Source organism: Pseudophryne corroboree, unplaced genomic scaffold (assembly GCF_028390025.1).
Source record: "Pseudophryne corroboree isolate aPseCor3 unplaced genomic scaffold, aPseCor3.hap2 scaffold_897, whole genome shotgun sequence".
Taxonomy (NCBI): domain Eukaryota; kingdom Metazoa; phylum Chordata; class Amphibia; order Anura; family Myobatrachidae; genus Pseudophryne; species Pseudophryne corroboree.
In genome coordinates this window covers 134,110-159,804 of record NW_026970476.1, presented here as the reverse complement: position 1 = coordinate 159,804, position 25,695 = coordinate 134,110, and the positions used below count along the sequence as shown (strand labels likewise).

Genomic DNA, 25,695 nt, shown 5'->3' with positions numbered 1-25,695 from the left:
AATGCACAATCATGTTTGTGTTTTTTCTTTCTTTCTTCCATCCTTTGTAATATCATATTAAACACTAAGGTAGCAGTTTATAATCAATGACTAATGACATAAGAAAAGGAAAAAAAACAGTATACAAAGATGCTCCAGGTGAGGCTTGAACTCACAAACTCGGCATCGCTCAACAGATACTGTCTTATAAGTACCGCGTGCTGACCAATTGCGCCACTGGAGCACTTTGCAGCATTAGTTGGTTATGCTAGATGTGGATTTTATTCAATACAATCAGTACAGTCATAAGAATTGAAAAAGAAAATCATTTTTGGTGATAAATGATGAGCAACAAAGGAACATGCATGCCAGATGGCACTTGAATAAGCTGTCCACGGTGATAGAAAAGGTTTAAAAAAACAACAACAACAATGTTATCATAATTAATGTCATATTTTAGCTTCTGTGGTCATTTTTTACAAGCTAAACACTGCAAGACTGTTTTACAGTTGAAGCAAGGATAAAATATCAACTTTAGTGATGAAAAACTTGCTGTAATGATTTCCAACTCAGACAGGACTTAAACCCACAACCACTGGCTTAGGAGAACAGTGCCTTACCCATTATGCCAGTGGTGCTTACTGATGCTCTTATTTAAGATTGTTAGGTTTTTAATAGTCAATTGTTTATTTTTGAGGAAAAAGTGAAGCTGTTTACTGTGTTCTTTGCATTACCAAGTCCAGCAAGAAATGTGCTGGTACTATCCAGAGCTGTCAGTATGGATTATCATGCTATATTGCAGAAAATCAATTTGATGCAACTGCTTTACCAACAGTATGTTAATCTTTTCCATTGCTGTTTTGTTGGCTGACTGAAGGAAGATATGCAGTACATTTGAACCAAAGCAGATGTGTGCTGACAACTTAAATGCACAATCATGTTTGTGTTTTTTCTTTCTTTCTTCCATCCTTTGTAATATCATATTAAATATTAAGGTAGCAGTTTATAATCAATGACTAATGACATAAGAAAAGGAAAAAAACATTATATAAAGATTCTTCAGGTGAGGCTTGAACTCACAACCTCGGCATTGCTCAACAAATACTGTCCTATAAGTACCATGCACTGATCAATTGCGCCACTGGAGCACTTTGTAGCATTGATTGGTTATGCTAGATGTGGATTTTATTCAATACAATCAGTACAGTCATAAGAATTGAAACTGCTTTACCAACAGTATGTTCATCTTTTCCATTGCTGTTTTGTTGGCTGACTGAAGGAAGATATGCAGTGCATTTGAAACAAAGCAGATGTGTGCTGACAACTTAAATGCACAATCATGTTTGTGTTTTTTCTTTCTTTCTTCCATCCTTTGTAATATCATATTAAATATTAAGGTAGCAGTTTATAATCAATGACTAATGACATAAGAAAAGGAAAAAAAAACAGTATGCTCCAGGTGAGGCTTGAACTCACAACCTCGGCATTGCTCAACAGATTCTGTTTTATAAGAACCGCGCGCTGACCAATTGCGCCACTGGAGTACTTTGCAGCATTAATTGGTTATGCTAGATGTGGATTTTATTCAATACAATCAGTACAGTCATAAGAATTGAAAAATAAAATCATTTTTGGTGATGAATGATGAGCAACAAAGGAACATGCATGCCAGATGGCACTTGAGTAAGCTGTCCACGGTGATAGAAAAGGTTTAAAAAATAACAACAACAATGTTATCATAATTAATGTCATATTTTAGCTTCTGTGGTCATTTTTTACAAGCTAAACACTGCAAGACTGTTTTACAGTTGAAGCAAGGATAAAATATCAACTCTAGTGATGAGACACTTGCTGTAATGACTTCCAACTGAGACGGGACTTAAATTCACAACCACTGGCTTTGGAGAACAGTGCCTTATCCATTATGCCAGTGGTGCTTACTGATGTCCTTATTTAAGACTGATAGGTTTTTAATAGTCAATTATTTATTTTTGAAAAAAAGTGAAGCTGTTTACTGTGTTCTTTGCATTACCAAGTCCAGCAAGAAATGTGCTGGTACTATCCAGAGCTGTCAGTATGGATTATCATGCTATATTGCAGAAAATCAATTTGATGCAACAGCTTTACCAACAGTATGTTAATCTTTTCCATTGCTGTTTTGTTGGCTGACTGAAGGAAGATATGCAGTGCATTTGAACCAAAGCAGATGTGTGCTGACAACTTAAATGCACAATCATGTTTGTGTTTTTTCTTTCTTTCTTCCATCCTTTGTAATATCATATCAAATATTACGGTAGCAGTTTATAATCAATGACTAATGACATAAGAAAAGGAAAAAAAAACAGTATACAAAGATGCTCCAGGTGAGGCTTGAACTTACAACCTCTGCATTGCTCAACAGATACTGTCTTATAAGTACCGTGCACTGACAAATTGCACCACTGGAGCACTTTGCAGCATTAATTGGTTATGCTAGATGTGGATTTTATTCAATACAATAAGTACAGTCATAAGAATTGAAAAAGAAAATCATTTTTGGTGATGAATGATGAGCAACAAAGGAACATGCATGCCAGATGGCACTTGAATAAGCTGTCCACGGTGATAGAAAAGGTTTAAAAAACAACAACAACAACAATGTTATCATAATTAATGTCATATTTTAGCTCTGTGGTCATTTTTTACAAGCTAAACACTGCAAGACTGTTTTACAGTTGAAGCAAGGATAAAATATCAACTCTAGTGATGAGACACTTGCTGTAATGACTTCCACCCCATATGGGACTTGGACCCCCTGGCTTAGGAGGGCAGTGACTTATTCATTATGCCAGTGGTACTTACTGATGTTCTTATTTAAGACTGTTAGGTTTTTAATAGTCAATTATTTATTTTTGAGGAAAAAGTGAAGCTGTTTACTGTGTTCTTTGCATTACCAAGTCCAGCAAGAAATGTGCTGGTACTATCCAGAGCTGTCAGTATGGATTATCATGCTATATTGCAGAAAATCTATTTGATGCAACTGCTTTACCTACAGTATGTTAATCTTTTCCATTGCTGTTTTGTTGGCTGACTGAAGGAAGATATGCAGTGCATTTGAACCAAAGCAGATGTGTGCTGACAACTTAAATGCACAATCATGTTTGTGTTTTTTCTTTCTTTCTTCCATCCTTTGTAATATCATATTAAATATTAAGGTAGCACTTTATAATCAATGACTAATAACATAAGAAAAGGAAAAAAAAAACATTATACAAAGATGCTCCAGGTGAGGCTTGAACTCACAACCTCGGCATCGCTCAACAGATACTGTCTTATAAGTACCGCGCGCTGACCAATTGCACCACTGGAGCACTTTGCAGCATTAGTTGGTTATGCTAGATGTGGATTTTATTCAATACAATCAGTACAGTCATAAGAATTGAAAAAGAAAATCATTTTTGGTGATAAATGATGAGCAACAAAGGAACATGCATGCCAGATGGCACTTGAATAAGCTGTCCACGGTGATAGAAAAGGTTTAAAAAACAACAACAACAACAACAATGTTATCATAATTAATGTCATATTTTAGCTTCTGTGGTCATTTTTTACAAGCTAAACACTGCAAGACTGTTTTACAGTTGAAGCAAGGATAAAATATCAACTCTAGTGATTAAACACTTGCTGTAATGACTTCCAACTCAGACGGGACTTAAACCCACAACCACTGGCTTAGGAGAACAGTGCCTTACCCATTATGCCAGTGGTGCTTACTGATGTTCTTTTTTAAGACTGTTAGAATTCTAATAGTCAATTAAATATTTTTGAAAAAAAGTGAAGCTGTTTACTGTGTTCTTTCCATTACCAAGTCCAGCAAGAAATGTGCTGGTACTATCCAGAGCTGTCAGTATGGATTATCATGCTATATTGCAGAAAATCAATTTGATGCAACTGCTTTACCAACAGTATGTTAATCTTTTCCATTGCTGTTTTGTTGGCTGGCTGAAGGAAGATATGCAGTGCATTTGAACCAAAGCAGATGTGTGCTGACAATTTAAATGCACAATCATGTTTGTGTTTTTCTTTCTTTATTCCATCCTTTGTAATATCATATTAAATATTAAGGTAGCAGTTTATAATCAATGACTAATGACATAAGAAAAGGAAAAAAAACATTATATAAAGATTCTTCAGATGAGGCTTGAACTCACAACCTCGGCATTGCTCAACAAATACTGTCCTATAAGTACCGTGCGCTGATCAATTGCGCCACTGGAGCACTTTGCAGCATTGATTGGTTATGCTAGATGTGGATTTTATTCAATACAATCAGTACAGTCATAAGAATTGAAACTGCTTTACCAACAGTATGTTCATCTTTTCCATTGCTGTTTTGTTGGCTGACTGAAGGAAGATATGCAGTGCATTTGAAACAAAGCAGATGTGTGCTGACAACTTAAATGCACAATCATGTTTGTGTTTTTTCTTTCTTTCTTCCATCCTTTGTAATATCATATTAAATATTAAGGTAGCAGTTTATAATCAATGACTAATGACATAAGAAAAGGAAAAAAAGCAGTATACAAAGAAGCTCCAGGTGAGGCTTGAACTTACAACCTCGGCATTGCTCAACAGATACTGTTTTATAAGTACCGCGCACTGACCAATTGCGCCAGTGGAGCACTTTGCATCATTGATTGGTTATGCTAGATGTGGATTTTATTCAATACAATCAGTACAGTCATAAGAATTGAAAAAGAAAATCATTTTTGGTGATGAATGATGAGCAACAAAGGAACATGCATGCCAGATGGCACTTGAATAAGCTGTCCACGGTGATAAAAAAGGTTTAAAAAATAACAACAACAATGTTATCATAATTAATGTCATATTTTAGCTTCTGTGGTCATTTTTTACATACTAAACACTGCAAGACTGTTTTACAGTTGAAGCAAGGATAAAATATCAACTCTAGTGATGAGACACTTGCTGTAATTACTTCCACCCCATATGGGACTTGGACCCCCTGGCTTAGGAGGGCATTGACTTATCCATTATGCCAGTGGTGCTTACTGATGTTCTTATTTAAGACTGTTAGGTTTTTAATAGTCAATTATTTATTTTTAATGAAAAAGTGAAGCTGTTTACTGTGTTATTTGCATTACCAAGTCCAGCAAGAAATGTGCTGGTACTATCCAGAGCTGTCAGTATGGATTATCATGCTATATTGCTGAAAATCAATTTGATGCAACTGCTTTACCAACAGTATGTTAATCTTTTCCATTGCTGTTTTGTTGGCTGACTGAAGGAAGATATGCAGTGCATTTGAACCAAAGCAGATGTGTGCTGACAACTAAAATGCACAATCATGTTTGTGTTTTTTCTTTCTTTCTTCCATCCTTTGTAATATCATATTAAATATTAAGGTAGCAGTTTATAATCAATGACTAATGACATAAGAAAAGGAAAAAAAAACAGTATGCTCCAGGTGAGGCTTGAACTCACAACCTCGGCATTGCTCAACAGATTCTGTTTTATAAGAACCGCGCGCTGACCAATTGCGCCACTGGAGCACTTTGCAGCATTAATTGGTTATGCTAGATGTGGATTTTATTCAATACAATCAGTACAGTCATAAGAATTGAAAAATAAAATCATTTTTGGTGATGAATGATGAGCAACAAAGGAACATGCATGCCAGATGGCACTTGAGTAAGCTGTCCACGGTGATAGAAAAGGTTTAAAAAATAACAACAACAATGTTATCATAATTAATGTCATATTTTAGCTTCTGTGGTCATTTTTTACAAGCTAAACACTGCAAGACTGTTTTACAGTTGAAGCAAGGATAAAATATCAACTCTAGTGATGAGACACTTGCTGTAATGACTTCCAACTCAGACGGGACTTAAACCCACAACCACTGGCTTAGGAGAACAGTGCCTTATCCATTATGCCAGTGGTGCTTACTGATGTCCTTATTTAAGACTGATAGGTTTTTAATAGTCAATTATTTATTTTTGAAAAAAAGTGAAGCTGTTTACTGTGTTCTTTGCATTACCAAGTCCAGCAAGAAATGTGCTGGTACTATCCAGAGCTGTCAGTATGGATTATCATGCTATATTGCAGAAAATCAATTTGATGCAACTGCTTTACCAACAGTATGTTAATCTTTTCCATTGCTGTTTTGTTGGCTGACTGAAGGAAGATATGCAGTGCATTTGAACCAAAGCAGATGTGTGCTGACAACTTAAATGCACAATCATGTTTGTGTTTTTTCTTTCTTTCTTCCATCCTTTGTAATATCATATTAAATATTAAGGTAGCAGTTTATAATCAATTACTAATGACATAAGAAAAGGAAAAAAAAAACAGTATACAAAGATGCTCCAGGTGAGGCTTGAACTCACAACCTCGGCATTGCTCAACAGATACTGTCTTATAAGTACCACGCGCTGACCAATTGCGCCACTGGAGCACTTTGCTGGATTAATTGGTTATGCTAGATGTGGATTTTATTCAATACAATCAGTACAGTCATAAGAATTGAAAAAGAAAATCATTTTTGGTGATAAATGAGGAGCAACAAAGGAACATGCATGCCAGATGGCACTTGAATAAGCTGTCCACGGTGATAGAAAAGGTTTAAAAAACAACAACAACAATGTTATCATAATTAATGTCATATTTTAGCTTCTGTGGTCATTTTTTACAAGCTGAACACTGCAAGACTATTTTACAGTTGAAGCAAGGATAAAATATCAACTCTAGTGATGAGGCACTAGCTGTAATGACTTCCAACTCAGACAGGACTTAAACCCACAACCACTGGCTTAGGAGAACAGTGCCTTACCCATTATGCCAGTGGCGCTTACTGATGTTCATATTTAAGACTGTTAAGTTTTTAATAGTCAATTATTTATTTTTGAGGAAAAAGTGAAGCTGGTTACTGTGTTCTTTGCATTACCAAGTCCAGCAAGAAATGTGCTGGTACTATCCAGAGCTGTCAGTATGGATTATCATGCTATATTGCAGAAAATCAATTTGATGCAACTGCTTTACCAACAGTATGTTAATCTTTTCCATTGCTGTTTTGTTGGCTGACTGAAGGAAGATATGCAGTGCATTTGAACCAAAGTAGATGTGTGCTGACAACTTAAATGCACAATCATGTTTGTGTTTTTTCTTTCTTTCTTCCATCCTTTGTAATATCATATTAAATACAAAGGTAGCAGTTTATAATCAATGACTAATGACATAAGAAAAGGAAAAAAAAACAGTATACAAAGATGCTCTAGGTGAGGCTTGAACTCACAACCTCAGCATCGCTCAACAGATACTGTCTTATAAGTACCGCGTGCTGACCAATTGCGCCACTGGAGCACTTTGCAGCATTAATTGGTTATGCTAGATGTGGATTTTATTCAATACAATCAGTACAGTCATAAGAATTGAAAAAGAAAATCATTTTTGGTGATGAATGATGAGCAACAAAGGAACATGCATGCCAGATGGCACTTGAATAAGCTGTCCACGGTAATAGAAAAGGTTTAAAAAACAACAAAAACAATGTTATCATAATTAATGTCATATTTTAGCTTCTGTGGTAATTTTTTACAAGCTAAACACTGCAAGACTGTTTTACAGTTGAAGCAAGGATAAAATATCAACTCTAGTGATGAGACACTTGCTGTAATGACTTCCACCCCATATGGGATTTGGACCCCGTGGCTTAGGAGGGCAGTGACTTATCCATTATGCCAGTGGTGCTTACTGATGTTCTTATTTAAGACTGATATTTTTTTAATAGTCAATTATTTATTTTTGATGAAAAAGTGAAGCTGTTTACTGTGTTCTTTGCATTACCAAGTCCAGCATGAAATGTGCTGGTACTATCCAGAGCTGTCAGTATGGATTATCATGCTATATTGCAGAAAATCAATTTAATGCAACTGCTTTACCAACAGTATGTTAATCTTTTCCATTGCTGTTTTGTTGGCTGACTGAAGGAAGATATGCAGTGCATTTGAACCAAAGCAGATGTGTGCTGACAACTTAAATGCACAATCATGTTTGTGTTTGTTTTTTCTTTCTTTCTTCCATCCTTTGTAATATCATATTAAATACTAAGGTAGCAGTTTATAATCAATGAATAATGACATAAGAAAAGGAAAAAAAAAACAGTATACAAAGATGCTCCAGGTGAGGCTTTAACTCACAACCTCGGCATCGCTCCACAGATACTGTCTTATAAGTACCGCGCGCTGACCAATTGCGCCACTGGAGCACTTTGCAGCAATAATTGGTTATGCTAGATGTGGATTTTATTCAATACAATCAGTACAGTCATAAGAATTGAAAAAGAAAATCATTTTTGGTGATAAATGATGAGCAACAAAGGAACATGCATGCCAGATGGCACTTGAATAAGCTGTCCACGGTGATAGAAAAGGTTTAAAAAACAACAACAACAATGTTATCATAATTAATGTCATATTTTAGCTCTGTGGTCATTTTTTACAAGCTAAACACTGCAAGACTGTTTTACAGTTGAAGCAAGGATAAAATATCAACTCTAGTGATGAGACACTTGCTGTAATGACTTCCACCCCATATGGGACTTGGACCCCCTGGCTTAGGAGGGCAGTGACTTATTCATTATGCCAGTGGTGCTTACTGATGTTCTTATTTAAGACAGTTAGGTTTTTAATAGTCAATTATTTATTTTTGAGGAAAAAGTGAAGCTGTTTACTGTGTTCTTTGCATTACCAAGTCCAGCAAGAAATGTGCTGGTACTATCCAGAGCTGTCAGTATGGATTATCATGCTATATTGCAGAAAATCTATTTGATGCAACTGCTTTACCTACAGTATGTTAATCTTTTCCATTGCTGTTTTGTTGGCTGACTGAAGGAAGATATGCAGTGCATTTGAACCAAAGCAGATGTGTGCTGACAACTTAAATGCACAATCATGTTTGTGTTTTTTCTTTCTTTCTTCCATCCTTTGTAATATCATATTAAATATTAAGGTAGCAGTTTATAATCAATGACTAATGACATAAGAAAAGGAAAAAAAAAACATTATACAAAGATGCTCCAGGTGAGGCTTGAACTCACAACCTCGGCATCGCTCAACAGATACTGTCTTATAAGTACCGCGCGCTGACCAATTGCACCACTGGTGCACTTTGCAGCATTAGTTGGTTATGCTAGATGTGGATTTTATTCAATACAATCAGTACAGTCATAAGAATTGAAAAAGAAAATCATTTTTGGTGATAAATGATGAGCAACAAAGGAACATGCATGCCAGATGGCACTTGAATAAGCTGTCCACGGTGATAGAAAAGGTTTAAAAAACAACAACAACAACAACAATGTTATCATAATTAATGTCATATTTTAGCTTCTGTGGTCATTTTTTACAAGCTAAACACTGCAAGACTGTTTTACAGTTGAAGCAAGGATAAAATATCAACTCTAGTGATTAAACACTTGCTGTAATGACTTCCAACTCAGACGGGACTTAAACCGACAACCACTGGCTTAGGAGAACAGTGCCTTACCCATTATGCCAGTGGTGCTTACTGATGTTCTTTTTTAAGACTGTTAGAATTCTAATAGTCAATTAAATATTTTTGAAAAAAAGTGAAGCTGTTTACTGTGTTCTTTCCATTACCAAGTCCAGCAAGAAATGTGCTGGTACTATCCAGAGCTGTCAGTATGGATTATCATGCTATATTGCAGAAAATCAATTTGATGCAACTGCTTTACCAACAGTATGTTAATCTTTTCCATTGCTGTTTTGTTGGCTGGGTGAAGGAAGATATGCAGTGCATTTGAACCAAAGCAGATGTGTGCTGACAACTTAAATGCACAATCATGTTTGTGTTTTTTCTTTCTTTCTTCCATCCTTTGTAATATCATATTAAATATTAAGGTAGCAGTTTATAATCAATGACTAATGACATAAAAAAAAGGAAAAAAAAACATTAAACAAAGCTGCTCCAAGTGAGGCTTGAACTCACAACCTCGGCATTGCTCAACAGATACTGTCTTATAAGTACCGCGCACTGACCAATTGCGCCACTGGAGCACTTTGCAGCATTAATTGGTTATGCTAGATGTGGATTTTATTCAATACAATCAGTACAGTCATAAGAATTGAAAAAGAAAATCATTTTTGGTGATGAATGATGAGCAACAAAGGAACATGCATGCCAGATGGCACTTGAATAAGCTGTCCACGGTGATAGAAAAGGTTTAAAAAACAACAACAACAATGTTATCCTAATTAATGTCATATTTTAGCTTCTGTGGTCATTTTTTACAAGCTAAACACTGCAAGACTGTTTTACAGTTGAAGCAAGGATAAAATATCAACTCTAGTGATGAGACACTTGCTGTAATGACTTCCAACTCAGACGGGACTTAAACCCACAACCACTGGCTTAGGAGAACAGTGCCTTATCCATTATGCCAGTGGTGCTTACTGATGTCCTTATTTAAGACTGTTAGGTTTTTAATAGTCAATTATTTATTTTTGAAAAAAAGTGAAGCTGTTTACTGTGTTCTTTGCATTACTAAGTCCAGCAAGAAATGTGCTGGTACTATCCAGAGCTGTAAGTATGGATTATCATGCTATATTGCAGAAAATCAATTTGATGCAACTGCTTTACCAACAGTATGTTAATCTTTTCCATTGCTGTTTTGTTGGCTGACTGAAGGAAGATATGCCGTGCATTTGAACCAAAGCAGATGTGTGCTGACAACTTAAATGCACAATCATTAGAGATGAGCGGGTTCGGTTCCTCGGAATCCGAACCCGCCCGAACTTCAGCTTTTTTTACACGGATCCGAGCGACTCGGATCTTCCCGCCTTGCTCGGTTAACCCGAGCACGCCCGAACGTCATCATGACGCTGTCGGATTCTCGCGAGGCTCGGATTCTATCGCGAGACTCGGATTCTATATAAGGAGCCGCGCGTCGCCGCCATTTTCACACGTGCATTGAGATTGATAGGGAGAGGACGTGGCTGGCGTCCTCTCCATTTAGATTATAAGAGAGAGAGATTTACTGGAGCTTAGGACTAGGAGGAGTACTGTAGAAGTGTAGAGAGTGCAGAGAGTTTACTAGTGAGTGACCACCAGACAGTGCAGTTTATTTAATATATCCGTTCTCTGCCTGAAAAAAGCGATACACACAGTGACTCAGTCACATACCATATCTGTGTGCACTGCTCAGGCTCAGCCCAGTGTGCTGCATCATCTATATATATTATATATCTGTCTGACTGCTCAGCTCACACAGCTTATAATTGTGGGGGAGACTGGGGAGCACTGCAGTGCCAGTTATAGGTTATAGCAGGAGCCAGGAGTACATAATATTATATAGTGAGTGACCACCAGACAGTGCAGTTTATTTAACATATCCGTTCTCTGCCTGAAAAAAGCGATACACACAGTGACTCAGTCACATACCATATCTGTGTGCACTGCTCAGGCTCAGCCCAGTGTGCTGCATCATCTATATATATTATATATCTGTCTGACTGCTCAGCTCACACAGCTTATAATTGTGGGGGAGACTGGGGAGCACTGCAGTGCCAGTTATAGGTTATAGCAGGAGCCAGGAGTACATAATATTATATAGTGAGTGACCACCAGACAGTGCAGTTTATTTAATATATCCGTTCTCTGCCTGAAAAAAGCGATACACACAGTGACTCAGTCACATACCATATCTGTGTGCACTGCTCAGGCTCAGCCCAGTGTGCTGCATCATCTATATATATTATATATCTGTCTGACTGCTCAGCTCACACAGCTTATAATTGTGGGGGAGACTGGGGAGCACTGCAGTGCCAGTTATAGGTTATAGCAGGAGCCAGGAGTACATAATATTATATTAAAATTAAACAGTGCACACTTTTGCTGCAGGAGTGCCACTGCCAGTGTGACTGACCAGTGACCTGACCACACTGACCACCAGTATAGTTAGTAGTATACTTATATTGTGATTGCCTGAAAAAGTTAAACACTCGTCGTGTGACTTCACTTGTGTGTTGTTGTTTTTTTTATTCTATAAAAATAAAACTCATTCTGCTGACAGACAGTGTCCAGCAGGTCCGTCATTATATAATATATAATATATACCTGTCCGGCTGCAGTAGTGATATATATATATTTTTTATATCATTTATCATCCAGTCGCAGCAGACACAGTACGGTAGTTCACGGCTGTGGCTACCTCTGTGTCTGCACTCGGCAGGCAGTCCGTCCATAATTGTATACCACCTAACCGTGGTTTTTTTTTCTTCTTTATACATACATACTACTACGACATCTCTTTATCAACCAGTCTATATTAGCAGCAGACACAGTACAGTACGGTAGTTCACGGCTGTGGCTACCTCTGTGTCTGCACTCGGCAGGCAGTCCGTCCATAATTGTATACCACCTAACCGTGGTTTTTTTTTCTTTCTTCTTTATACATACATAGTTACATAGACATCTCTTTATCAACCAGTCTATATTAGCAGCAGACACAGTACAGTACGGTAGTTCACGGCTGTGGCTACCTCTGTGTCTGCACTCGGCAGGCAGTCCGTCCATAATTGTATACCACCTAACCGTGGTTTTTTTTTCTTTCTTCTTTATACATACATAGTTACATAGACATCTCTTTATCAACCAGTCTATATTAGCAGCAGACACAGTACAGTACGGTAGTTCACGGCTGTGGCTACCTCTGTGTCTGCACTCGGCAGGCAGTCCGTCCATAATTGTATACCACCTAACCGTGGTTTTTTTTTCTTTCTTCTTTATACATACATAGTTACATAGACATCTCTTTATCAACCAGTCTATATTAGCAGCAGACACAGTACAGTACGGTAGTTCACGGCTGTGGCTACCTCTGTGTCTGCACTCGGCAGGCAGTCCGTCCATAATTGTATACCACCTAACCGTGGTTTTTTTTTCTTTCTTCTTTATACATACATACTACTACGACATCTCTTTATCAACCAGTCTATATTATTAGCAGCAGACACAGTACAGTACGGTAGTTCACGGCTGTGGCTACCTCTGTGTCTGCACTCGGCAGGCAGTCCGTCCATAATTGTATACCACCTAACCGTGGTTTTTTTTTCTTTCTTCTTTATACATACATAGTTACATAGACATCTCTTTATCAACCAGTCTATATTAGCAGCAGACACAGTACAGTACGGTAGTTCACGGCTGTGGCTACCTCTGTGTCTGCACTCGGCAGGCAGTCCATAATTGTATACTAGTATCCATCTCCATTGTTTACCTGAGGTGCCTTTTAGTTGTGCCTATTAAAATATGGAGAACAAAAATGTTGAGGTTCCAAAATTAGGGAAAGATCAAGATCCACTTCCACCTCGTGCTGAAGCTGCTGCCACTAGTCATGGCCGAGATGATGAAATGCCAGCAACGTCGTCTGCCAAGGCCGATGCCCAATGTCATAGTACAGAGCATGTCAAATCCAAAACACCAAATATCAGAAAAAAAAGGACTCCAAAACCTAAAATAAAATTGTCGGAGGAGAAGCGTAAACTTGCCAATATGCCATTTACGACACGGAGTGGCAAGGAACGGCTGAGGCCCTGGCCTATGTTCATGGCTAGTGGTTCAGCTTCACATGAGGATGGAAGCACTCAGCCTCTCGCTAGAAAAATGAAAAGACTCAAGCTGGCAAAAGCAGCACAGCAAAGAACTGTGCATTCTTCGAAATCCCAAATCCACAAGGAGAGTCCAATTGTGTCGGTTGCAATGCCTGACCTTCCCAACACTGGACGTGAAGAGCATGCGCCTTCCACCATTTGCACGCCCCCTGCAAGTGCTGGAAGGAGCACCCGCAATCCAGTTCCTGATAGTCAGATTGAAGATGTCAGTGTTGAAGTACACCAGGATGAGGAGGATATGGGTGTTGCTGGCGCTGGGGAGGAAATTGACCAGGAGGATTCTGATGGTGAGGTGGTTTGTTTAAGTCAGGCACCCGGGGAGACACCTGTTGTCCGTGGGAGGAATATGGCCGTTGACATGCCAGGTGAAAATACCAAAAAAATCAGCTCTTCGGTGTGGAGGTATATCACCAGAAATGCGGACAACAGGTGTCAAGCCGTGTGTTCCCTTTGTCAAGCTGTAATAAGTAGGGGTAAGGACGTTAACCACCTCGGAACATCCTCCCTTATACGTCACCTGCAGCGCATTCATAATAAGTCAGTGACAAGTTCAAAAACTTTGGGTGACAGCGGAAGCAGTCCACTGACCAGTAAATCCCTTCCTCTTGTAACCAAGCTCACGCAAACCACCCCACCAACTCCCTCAGTGTCAATTTCCTCCTTCCCCAGGAATGCCAATAGTCCTGCAGGCCATGTCACTGGCAATTCTGACGAGTCCTCTCCTGCCTGGGATTCCTCCGATGCATCCTTGCGTGTAACGCCTACTGCTGCTGAGCTGCTGTTGTTGCTGCTGGGAGTCGATGGTCATCCCAGAGGGGAAGTCGTAAGCCCACTTGTACTACTTCCAGTAAGCAATTGACTGTTCAACAGTCCTTTGCGAGGAAGATGAAATATCACAGCAGTCATCCTGCTGCAAAGCGGATAACTGAGGCCTTGACAACTATGTTGGTGTTAGACGTGCGTCCGGTATCCGCCGTTAGTTCACAGGGAACTAGACAATTTATTGAGGCAGTGTGCCCCCGTTACCAAATACCATCTAGGTTCCACTTCTCTAGGCAGGCGATACCGAGAATGTACACGGACGTCAGAAAAAGACTCACCAGTGTCCTAAAAAATGCAGTTGTACCCAATGTCCACTTAACCACGGACATGTGGACAAGTGGAGCAGGGCAGGGTCAGGACTATATGACTGTGACAGCCCACTGGGTAGATGTATGGACTCCCGCCGCAAGAACAGCAGCGGCGGCACCAGTAGCAGCATCTCGCAAACGCCAACTCTTTCCTAGGCAGGCTACGCTTTGTATCACCGCTTTCCAGAATACGCACACAGCTGAAAACCTCTTACGGCAACTGAGGAAGATCATCGCGGAATGGCTTACCCCAATTGGACTCTCCTGTGGATTTGTGGCATCGGACAACGCCAGCAATATTGTGTGTGCATTAAATATGGGCAAATTCCAGCACGTCCCATGTTTTGCACATACCTTGAATTTGGTGGTGCAGAATTTTTTAAAAAACGACAGGGGCGTGCAAGAGATGCTGTCGGTGGCCAGAAGAATTGCGGGACACTTTCGGCGTACAGGCACCACGTACAGAAGACTGGAGCACCACCAAAAACTACTGAACCTGCCCTGCCATCATCTGAAGCAAGAAGTGGTAACGAGGTGGAATTCAACCCTCTATATGCTTCAGAGGTTGGAGGAGCAGCAAAAGGCCATTCGAGCCTATACAATTGAGCACAATATAGTAGGTGGAATGCACCTGTCTCAAGCGCAGTGGAGAATGATTTCAACGTTGTGCAAGGATCTGATGCCCTTTGAACTTGCCACACGTGAAGTCAGTTCAGACACTGCCAGCCTGAGTCAGGTCATTCCCCTCATCAGGCTTTTGCAGAAGAAGCTGGAGACATTGAAGGAGGAGCTAACACGGAGCGATTCCGCTAGGCATGTGGGACTTGTGGATGGAGCCCTTAATTCGCTTAACAAGGATTCACGGGTGGTCAATCTGTTGAAATCAGAGCACTACATTTTGGCCACCGTGCTCGATCCTAGATTTAAAGCCTACCTTGGATCTCTCTTTCCGGCAGACACAAGTCTGCTGGGGTTGAAAGACCTGCTGGTGACAAAATTGTCAAGTCAAGCGGAACGCGACCTGTCAACATCTCCTCCTTCACATTCTCCCGCAACTGGGGGTGCGAGGAAAAGGCTCAGAATTCCGAGCCCACCCGCTGGCGGTGATGCAGGGCAGTCTGGAGCGACTGCTGATGCTGACATCTGGTCCGGACTGAAGGACCTGACAATGATTACGGACATGTCGTCTACTGTCACTGCATATGATTCTCTCAACATTGATAGAATGGTGGAGGATTATATGAGTGACCGCATCCAAGTAGGCACGTCACACAGTCCGTACTTATACTGGCAGGAAAAAGAGGCAATTTGGAGGCCCTTGCACAAACTGGCTTTATTCTACCTAAGTTGCCCTCCCACAAGTGTGTACTCCGAAAGAGTGTTTAGTGCCGCCGCTCACCTTGTCAGCAATCGGCGTACGAGGTTACATCCAGAAAATGTGGAGAAGATGATGTTCATTAAAATGAATTATAATCAATTCCTCCGCGGAGACATTGACCAGCAGCAATTGCCTCCACAAAGTACACAGGGAGCTGAGATGGTGGATTCCAGTGGGGACGAATTGATAATCTGTGAGGAGGGGGATGTACACGGTGATATATCGGAGGGTGATGATGAGGTGGACATCTTGCCTCTGTAGAGCCAGTTTGTGCAAGGAGAGATTAATTGCTTCTTTTTTGGGGGGGGGTCCAAACCAACCCGTCATATCAGTCACAGTCGTGTGGCAGACCCTGTCACTGAAATGATGGGTTGGTTAAAGTGTGCATGTCCTGTTTTGTTTATACAACATAAGGGTGGGTGGGAGGGCCCAAGGACAATTCCATCTTGCACCTCTTTTTTCTTTTCTTTTTCTTTGCATCATGTGCTGATTGGGGAGGGTTTTTTGGAAGGGACATCCTGCGTGACACTGCAGTGCCACTCCTAAATGGGCCCGGTGTTTGTGTCGGCCACTAGGGTCGCTAATCTTACTCACACAGTCAGCTACCTCATTGCGCCTCTTTTTTTCTTTGCGTCATGTGCTGTTTGGGGAGGGTTTTTTGGAAGGGACATCCTGCGTGACACTGCAGTGCCACTCCTAGATGGGCCCGGTGTTTGTGTCGGCCACTAGGGTCGCTAATCTTACTCACACAGCTACCTCATTGCGCCTCTTTTTTTCTTTGCGTCATGTGCTGTTTGGGGAGGGTTTTTTGGAAGGGACATCCTGCGTGACACTGCAGTGCCACTCCTAGATGGGCCCGGTGTTTGTGTCGGCCACTAGGGTCGCTAATCTTACTCACACAGCTACCTCATTGCGCCTCTTTTTTTCTTTGCGTCATGTGCTGTTTGGGGAGGGTTTTTTGGAAGGGCCATCCTGCGTGACACTGCAGTGCCACTCCTAGATGGGCCCGGTGTTTGTGTCGGCCACTAGGGTCGCTAATCTTACTCACACAGCTACCTCATTGCGCCTCTTTTTTTCTTTGCGTCATGTGCTGTTTGGGGAGGGTTTTTTGGAAGGGACATCCTGCGTGACACTGCAGTGCCACTCCTAGATGGGCCCGGTGTTTGTGTCGGCCACTAGGGTCGCTTATCTTACTCACACAGCGACCTCGGTGCAAATTTTAGGACTAAAAATAATATTGTGAGGTGTGAGGTATTCAGAATAGACTGAAAATGAGTGTAAATTATGGTTTTTGAGGTTAATAATACTTTGGGATCAAAATGACCCCCAAATTCTATGATTTAAGCTGTTTTTTAGTGTTTTTTGAAAAAAACACCCGAATCCAAAACACACCCGAATCCGACAAAAAAAATTCGGTGAGGTTTTGCCAAAACGCGTTCGAACCCAAAACAGGGCCGCGGAACCGAACCAAAAACCAAAACACAAAACCCGAAAAATTTCAGGCGCTCATCTCTAACAATCATGTTTGTGTTTTTTCTTTCTTTCTTCCATCCTTTGTAATATCATATTAAATATTAAGGTAGCAGTTTATAATCAATGACTAATGACATAAGAAAAGGAAAAAAAACAGTATACAAAGATACTCCAGGTGAGGCTTGAACTCACAACCTCGGCATTGCTCAACAGATACTGTCTTATAAGTACCGCATGCTGACCAATTGCGCCACTGGAGCTCTTTGCAGCATTGATTGGTTATGCTAGATGTGGATTTTATTCAATACAATCAGTACAGTCATAAGAATTGAAAAAGAAAATCATTTTTGGTGATGAATGATGAGCAACAAAGGAACATGCATGCCAGATGGCACTTGAATAAGCTGTCCACGGTGATAGAAAAGGTTTAAAAAACAACAACAACAATGTTATCATAATTAATGTCATATTTTAGCTTCTGTGGTCATTTTTTACAAGCTAAATACTGCAAGACTGTTTTACAGTTGAAGCAAGGATAAAATATCAACTCTAGTGATGAGACACTTGCTGTAATGACTTCCAACTCAGATGGGACTTAAACCCACAACCACTGGCTTAGGAGTACAGTGCCTTATACATTGTGCCAGTGGTGCTCACTGATGTCCTAATTTAAGACTGTTAGGTTTTTAATAGTCAATTATTTATTTTTGATGAAAAAGTGAAGCTGTTTACTGTGTTCTTTGCATTACCAAGTCCAGCAAGAAATGTGCTGGTACTATCCAGAGCTGTCAGTATGGATTATCATGCTATATTGCAGAAAATCAATTTGATGCAACTGCATTACCAAGAGTATGTTAATCTTTTCCATTGCTGTTTTGTTGGCTGACTGAAGGAAGATATGCAATGCATTTGAACCAAAGCAGATGTGTGCTGACAACTTAAATGCACAATCATGTTTGTGTTTTTTCTTTCTTTCTTTCTTTCTTTCTTTCTTCCATCCTTTGTAATATCATATTAAATATTAAGGTAGCAGTTTATAATCAATGACTAATGACATAAGAAAAGGAAAAAAAACAGTATACAAAGATGCTCCAGGTGAGGCTTGACCTCACAACCTTGGCATTGCTTAACAGATACTGTCTTATAAGTTTCACTTGCTGACCAATTGCGCCACTGGAGCACTTTGCAGCATTAATTGGTTATGCTAGATGTGGATTTTATTCAATACAATCAGTACATTCATAAGAATTGAAAAAGAAAATCATTTTTGGTGAAGAATGATGAGCAACAAAGGAACATGCATGCCAGATGGCACTTGAATAAGCTGTCCACGGTGATAGAAAAGGTTTAAAAAACAAAAACAACAATGTTATCATAATAAATATCATATTTTAGCTTCTGTGGTCATTTTTTACAAGCTAAACACTGCAAGACTGTTTTACAGTTGAAGCAAGGATAAAATATCAACTCTAGTGATGAGACACTTGCTGTAATGACTTCCAACTCAGACGGGACTTAAACCCACAACCACTGGCTTAGGAGAACAGTGCCTTATCCGTTATGCCAGTGGTGCTTACTGATGTCCTTATTTAAGACTGATAGGTTTTTAATAGTCAATTATTTATTTTTGAAAAAAAGTGAAGCTGTTTACTGTGTTCTTTGCATTACCAAGTCCAGCAAGAAATGTGCTGGTACTATCCAGAGCTGTCAGTATGGATTATCATGCTATATTGCAGAAAATCAATTTGATGCAACTGCTTTACCAACAGTATGTTAATCTTTTCCATTGCTGTTTTGTTGGCTGACTGGAGGAAGATATGCAGTGCATTTGAACCAAAGCAGATGTGTGCTGACAACTTAAATGCACAATCATGTTTGTGTGTTTTCTTTCTTTCTTCCATCCTTTGTAATATCATATTAAATATTAAGGTAGCAGTTTATAATCAATGACTAATGACATAAAAAAAGGAAAAAAAACATTATACAAAGCTGCTCCAGGTGAGGCTTGAACTCACAACCTCGGCATTGCTCAACAGATACTGTATTATAAGTACCGCGCGCTGACCAATTGCGCCACTGGAGCACTTTGCAGCATTAATTGGTTATGCTAGATGTGGATTTTATTCAATACAATCAGTACAGTCATAAGAATTGAAAAAGAAAATCATTTTTGGTGATGAATGATGAGCAACAAAGGAACATGCATGCCAGATGGCACTTGAATAAGCTGTCCACTGTGATAGAAAAGGTTTAAAAAACAACAACAACAATGTTATAATAATTAATGTCATATTTTAGCTTCCGTGGTCATTTTTTACAAGTTAAACACTGCAAGACTTTTTTACAGTTGAAGCAAGGATAAAATATAAACTCTAGTGATGAGACACTTGCTGTAATGACTTCCAACTCATACGGGACTTAAACCCACAACCACTGGCTTAGGAGAACAGTGCCTTATCCATTATGCCAGTGGTGCTTACTGATGTCCTTATTTAAGACTGATAGGTTTTTAAGAGTCAATTATTTATTTTTGGGGAAAAATTGAAGCTGTTTACTGTGTTCTTTGCATTACCAAGTCCAGCAAGAAATGTGCTGGTACTATCCAGAGCTGTCAGTATAGATTATCATGCTATATTGCAGAAAATCAATTTGATGCAACTGCTTTACCAACAGTATGTTATTCTTTTCCATTGCTGTTTTGTTGGCTGACTGAAGGAAGATATGCAGTGCATTTGAACCAAAGCAGATGTGTGCTGACAACTTAAATGCACAATCATGTTTGTGTTTTTTCTTTCTTTCTTCCATCCTTTGTAATATCATATTAAATATTAAGGTAGCAGTTTATAATCAATGACTAATGACATAAGAAAAGGAAAAAAAACAGTATACAAAGATACTCCAGGTGAGGCTTGAACTCACAACCTCGGCATTGCTCAACAGATACTGTCTTATAAGTACCGCATGCTGACCAATTGCGCCACTGGAGCTCTTTGCAGCATTGATTGGTTATGCTAGATGTGGATTTTATTCAATACAATCAGTACAGTCATAAGAATTGAAAAAGAAAATCATTTTTGGTGATGAATGATGAGCAACAAAGGAACATGCATGCCAGATGGCACTTGAATAAGCTGTCCACGGTGATAGAAAAGGTTTAAAAAACAACAACAACAATGTTATCATAATTAATGTCATATTTTAGCTTCTGTGGTCATTTTTTACAAGCTAAATACTGCAAGACTGTTTTACAGTTGAAGCAAGGATAAAATATCAACTCTAGTGATGAGACACTTGCTGTAATGACTTCCAACTCAGATGGGACTTAAACCCACAACCACTGGCTTAGGAGTACAGTGCCTTATACATTGTGCCAGTGGTGCTCACTGATGTCCTAATTTAAGACTGTTAGGTTTTTAATAGTCAATTATTTATTTTTGATGAAAAAGTGAAGCTGTTTACTGTGTTCTTTGCATTACCAAGTCCAGCAAGAAATGTGCTGGTACTATCCAGAGCTGTCAGTATGGATTATCATGCTATATTGCAGAAAATCAATTTGATGCAACTGCATTACCAAGAGTATGTTAATCTTTTCCATTGCTGTTTTGTTGGCTGACTGAAGGAAGATATGCAATGCATTTGAACCAAAGCAGATGTGTGCTGACAACTTAAATGCACAATCATGTTTGTGTTTTTTCTTTCTTTCTTTCTTTCTTTCTTTCTTCCATCCTTTGTAATATCATATTAAATATTAAGGTAGCAGTTTATAATCAATGACTAATGACATAAGAAAAGGAAAAAAAACAGTATACAAAGATGCTCCAGGTGAGGCTTGACCTCACAACCTTGGCATTGCTTAACAGATACTGTCTTATAAGTTTCACTTGCTGACCAATTGCGCCACTGGAGCACTTTGCAGCATTAATTGGTTATGCTAGATGTGGATTTTATTCAATACATTCAGTACATTCATAAGAATTGAAAAAGAAAATCATTTTTGGTGAAGAATGATGAGCAACAAAGGAACATGCATGCCAGATGGCACTTGAATAAGCTGTCCACGGTGATAGAAAAGGTTTAAAAAACAAAAACAACAATGTTATCATAATAAATATCATATTTTAGCTTCTGTGGTCATTTTTTACAAGCTAAACACTGCAAGACTGTTTTACAGTTGAAGCAAGGATAAAATATCAACTCTAGTGATGAGACACTTGCTGTAATGACTTCCAACTCAGACGGGACTTAAACCCACAACCACTGGCTTAGGAGAACAGTGCCTTATCCGTTATGCCAGTGGTGCTTACTGATGTCCTTATTTAAGACTGATAGGTTTTTAATAGTCAATTATTTATTTTTGAAAAAAAGTGAAGCTGTTTACTGTGTTCTTTGCATTACCAAGTCCAGCAAGAAATGTGCTGGTACTATCCAGAGCTGTCAGTATGGATTATCATGCTATATTGCAGAAAATCAATTTGATGCAACTGCTTTACCAACAGTATGTTAATCTTTTCCATTGCTGTTTTGTTGGCTGACTGGAGGAAGATATGCAGTGCATTTGAACCAAAGCAGATGTGTGCTGACAACTTAAATGCACAATCATGTTTGTGTGTTTTCTTTCTTTCTTCCATCCTTTGTAATATCATATTAAATATTAAGGTAGCAGTTTATAATCAATGACTAATGACATAAAAAAAGGAAAAAAAACATTATACAAAGCTGCTCCAGGTGAGGCTTGAACTCACAACCTCGGCATTGCTCAACAGATACTGTATTATAAGTACCGCGCGCTGACCAATTGCGCCACTGGAGCACTTTGCAGCATTAATTGGTTATGCTAGATGTGGATTTTATTCAATACAATCAGTACAGTCATAAGAATTGAAAAAGAAAATCATTTTTGGTGATGAATGATGAGCAACAAAGGAACATGCATGCCAGATGGCACTTGAATAAGCTGTCCACTGTGATAGAAAAGGTTTAAAAAACAACAACAACAATGTTATAATAATTAATGTCATATTTTAGCTTCCGTGGTCATTTTTTACAAGTTAAACACTGCAAGACTTTTTTACAGTTGAAGCAAGGATAAAATATAAACTCTAGTGATGAGACACTTGCTGTAATGACTTCCAACTCATACGGGACTTAAACCCACAACCACTGGCTTAGGAGAACAGTGCCTTATCCATTATGCCAGTGGTGCTTACTGATGTCCTTATTTAAGACTGATAGGTTTTTAAGAGTCAATTATTTATTTTTGGGGAAAAATTGAAGCTGTTTACTGTGTTCTTTGCATTACCAAGTCCAGCAAGAAATGTGCTGGTACTATCCAGAGCTGTCAGTATAGATTATCATGCTATATTGCAGAAAATCAATTTGATGCAACTGCTTTACCAACAGTATGTTATTCTTTTCCATTGCTGTTTTGTTGGCTGACTGAAGGAAGATATGCAGTGCATTTGAACCAAAGCAGATGTGTGCTGACAACTTAAATGCACAATCATGTTTGTGTTTTTTCTTTCTTTCTTCCATCCTTTGTAATATCATATTAAATATTAAGGTAGCAGTTTATAATCAATGACTAATGACATAAGAAAAGGAAAAAAAACAGTATACAAAGATGCTCCAGGTGAGGCTTGACCTCACAACCTTGGCATTGCTTACCAGATACTGTCTTATAAGTTTCACGTGCTGACCAATTGCGCCACTGGAGCACTTTGCAGCATTAATTGGTTATGCTAGATGTGGATTTTATTCAATACAATCAGTACATTCGTAAGAATTGAAAAAGAAAATCATTTTTGGTGATGAATGATGAGCAACAAAGGAACATGCATGCCAGATGGCACTTGAATAAGCTGTCCACGGTGATAGAAAAGGTTTAAAAAACAACAACAACAATGTTATCATAATAAATGTCATATTTTAGCTTCTGTGGTCATTTTTTACAAGCTAAACACTGCAAGACTGTTTTACAGTTGAAGCAAGGATAAAATATCAACTCTAGTGATGAGACACTTGCTGTAATGACTTCCAACTCAGACGGGACTTAAACCCACAACCACTGGCTTAGGAGAACAGTGCCTTATCCGTTATGCCAGTGGTGCTTACTGATGTACTTATTTAAGACTGATAGGTTTTTAATAGTCAATTATTTATTTTTGAAAAAAAGTAAAGCTGTTTACTGTGTTCTTTGCATTACCAAGTCCAGCAAGAAATGTGCTGGTACTATCCAGAGCTGTCAGTATGGATTATCATGCTATATTGCAGAAAATCAATTTGATGCAACTGCTTTACCAACAGTATGTTAATCTTTTCCAATGCTGTTTTGTTGGCTGACTGAAGGAAGATATGCAGTGCATTTGAACCAAAGCAGATGTGTGCTGACAACTTAAATGCACAATCATGTTTGTGTGTTTTCTTTCTTTCTTCCATCCTTTGTAATATCATATTAAATATTAAGGTAGCAGTTTATAATCAATGACTAATGACATAAAAAAAGGAAAAAAAAACATTATACAAAGCTGCTCCAGGTGAGGCTTGAACTCACAACCTCGGCATTGCTCAACAGATACTGTATTATAAGTACCGTGCGCTGACCAATTGCGCCACTGGAGCACTTTGCAGCATTAATTGGTTATGCTAGATGTGGATTTTATTCAATACAATCAGTACAGTCATAAGAATTGAAAAAGAAAATCATTTTTGGTGATGAATGATGAGCAACAAAGGAACATGCATGCCAGATGGCACTTGAATAAGCTGTCCACAGTGATAGAAAAGGTTTAAAAAACAACAAAAAAAACAACAATGTTATCATAATTAATGTCATATTTTAGCTTCTGTGGTCATTTTTTACAAGCTAAACACTGCAAGACTGTTTTACAGTTGAAGCAAGGATAAAATATCAACTCTAGTGATGAGACACTTGCTGTAATGACTTCCAACTCAGACGGGACTTAAACCCACAACCACTGGCTTAGGAGTACAGTGCCTTATCCATTATGCCAGTGGTGCTTACTGATGTCCTTATTTAAAACTGATAGGTTTTTAATAGTCAATTATTTATTTTTGAAAAAAGTGAAGCTGTTTACTGTGTTCTTTGCATTACCAAGTCCAGCAAGAAATGTGCTGGTACTATCCAGAGCTGTCAGTATGGATTATCATGCTATATTGCAGAAAATCAATTTGATGCAACTGCTTTACCAACAGTATGTTAATCTTTTCCATTGCTGTTTTGTTAGCTGACTGAAGGAAGATATGCAGTGCATTTGAACCAAAGCAGATGTGTGCTGACAACTTAAATGCACAATCATGTTTGTGTTTTTTCTTTCTTTCTTCCATCCTTTGTAATATCATATTAAATATTAAGGTAGCAGTTTATAATCAATGACTAATGACATAAGAAAAGGAAAAAAAATAGTATACAAAGATGCTCCAGGTGAGGCTTGACCTCACAACCTTGGCATTGCTCAACAGATACTGTCTTATAAGTTTCGCGCGCTGACAAATTGCGCCACTGGAGCACTTTGCAGCATTAGTTGGTTATGCTAGATGTGGATTTTATTCAATACAATCAGTACAGTCATAAGAATTGAAAAAGAAAATCATTTTTGGTGATGAATGATGAGCAACAAAGGAACATGCATGCCAGATGGCACTTGAATAAGCTGTCCACTGTGATAGAAAAGGTTTAAAAAACAACAACAACAATGTTATCATAATTAATGTCATATTTTAGCTTATGTGGTCATTTTTTACAAGCTAAACACTGCAGGACTGTTTTACAGTTGAAGCAAGGATAAAATATAAACTCTAGTGATGAGACACTTGCTGTAATGACTTCCAACTCAGACGGGACTTAAACCCACAACCACTGGCTTAGGAGAACAGTGCCTTATTCATTATGCCAGTGGTGCTTACTGATGTCCTTATTTAAGACTGATAGGGTTTTAATAGTCAATTATTTATTTTTGAAAAAAAATTGAAGCTGTTTACTGTGTTCTTTGCATTACCAAGTCCAGCAAGAAATGTGCTGGTACTA

General features: G+C 38.7%; 7 non-coding genes across 7 annotated transcripts; all 7 read right to left on the bottom strand.

Annotated features, from left to right (window-relative positions):
• Nucleotides 1-3,236: 3,236 nt before the first annotated feature.
• On the bottom strand, nucleotides 3,237-3,329 carry TRNAI-UAU (transfer RNA isoleucine (anticodon UAU)). The gene is given in 2 exon segments: nucleotides 3,237-3,272; nucleotides 3,292-3,329. It is a non-coding gene; the product is annotated as a tRNA-Ile (tRNA).
• A 2,109-nt stretch (nucleotides 3,330-5,438) lies between these two features.
• TRNAI-UAU (transfer RNA isoleucine (anticodon UAU)) lies at nucleotides 5,439-5,531 on the bottom strand. The gene is given in 2 exon segments: nucleotides 5,439-5,474; nucleotides 5,494-5,531. It is a non-coding gene; the product is annotated as a tRNA-Ile (tRNA).
• Nucleotides 5,532-6,343: 812 nt separating this feature from the next.
• Nucleotides 6,344-6,436, bottom strand: TRNAI-UAU (transfer RNA isoleucine (anticodon UAU)). The gene is given in 2 exon segments: nucleotides 6,344-6,379; nucleotides 6,399-6,436. It is a non-coding gene; the product is annotated as a tRNA-Ile (tRNA).
• Nucleotides 6,437-8,152: 1,716 nt separating this feature from the next.
• Nucleotides 8,153-8,245, bottom strand: TRNAI-UAU (transfer RNA isoleucine (anticodon UAU)). Its single transcript is given in 2 exon segments — nucleotides 8,153-8,188; nucleotides 8,208-8,245. It is a non-coding gene; the product is annotated as a tRNA-Ile (tRNA).
• Nucleotides 8,246-19,641: 11,396 nt separating this feature from the next.
• On the bottom strand, nucleotides 19,642-19,734 carry TRNAI-UAU (transfer RNA isoleucine (anticodon UAU)). Its single transcript is given in 2 exon segments — nucleotides 19,642-19,677; nucleotides 19,697-19,734. It is a non-coding gene; the product is annotated as a tRNA-Ile (tRNA).
• Nucleotides 19,735-22,368: 2,634 nt separating this feature from the next.
• On the bottom strand, nucleotides 22,369-22,461 carry TRNAI-UAU (transfer RNA isoleucine (anticodon UAU)). Its single transcript is given in 2 exon segments — nucleotides 22,369-22,404; nucleotides 22,424-22,461. It is a non-coding gene; the product is annotated as a tRNA-Ile (tRNA).
• A 1,715-nt stretch (nucleotides 22,462-24,176) lies between these two features.
• On the bottom strand, nucleotides 24,177-24,269 carry TRNAI-UAU (transfer RNA isoleucine (anticodon UAU)). Its single transcript is given in 2 exon segments — nucleotides 24,177-24,212; nucleotides 24,232-24,269. It is a non-coding gene; the product is annotated as a tRNA-Ile (tRNA).
• Nucleotides 24,270-25,695: the final 1,426 nt, after the last annotated feature.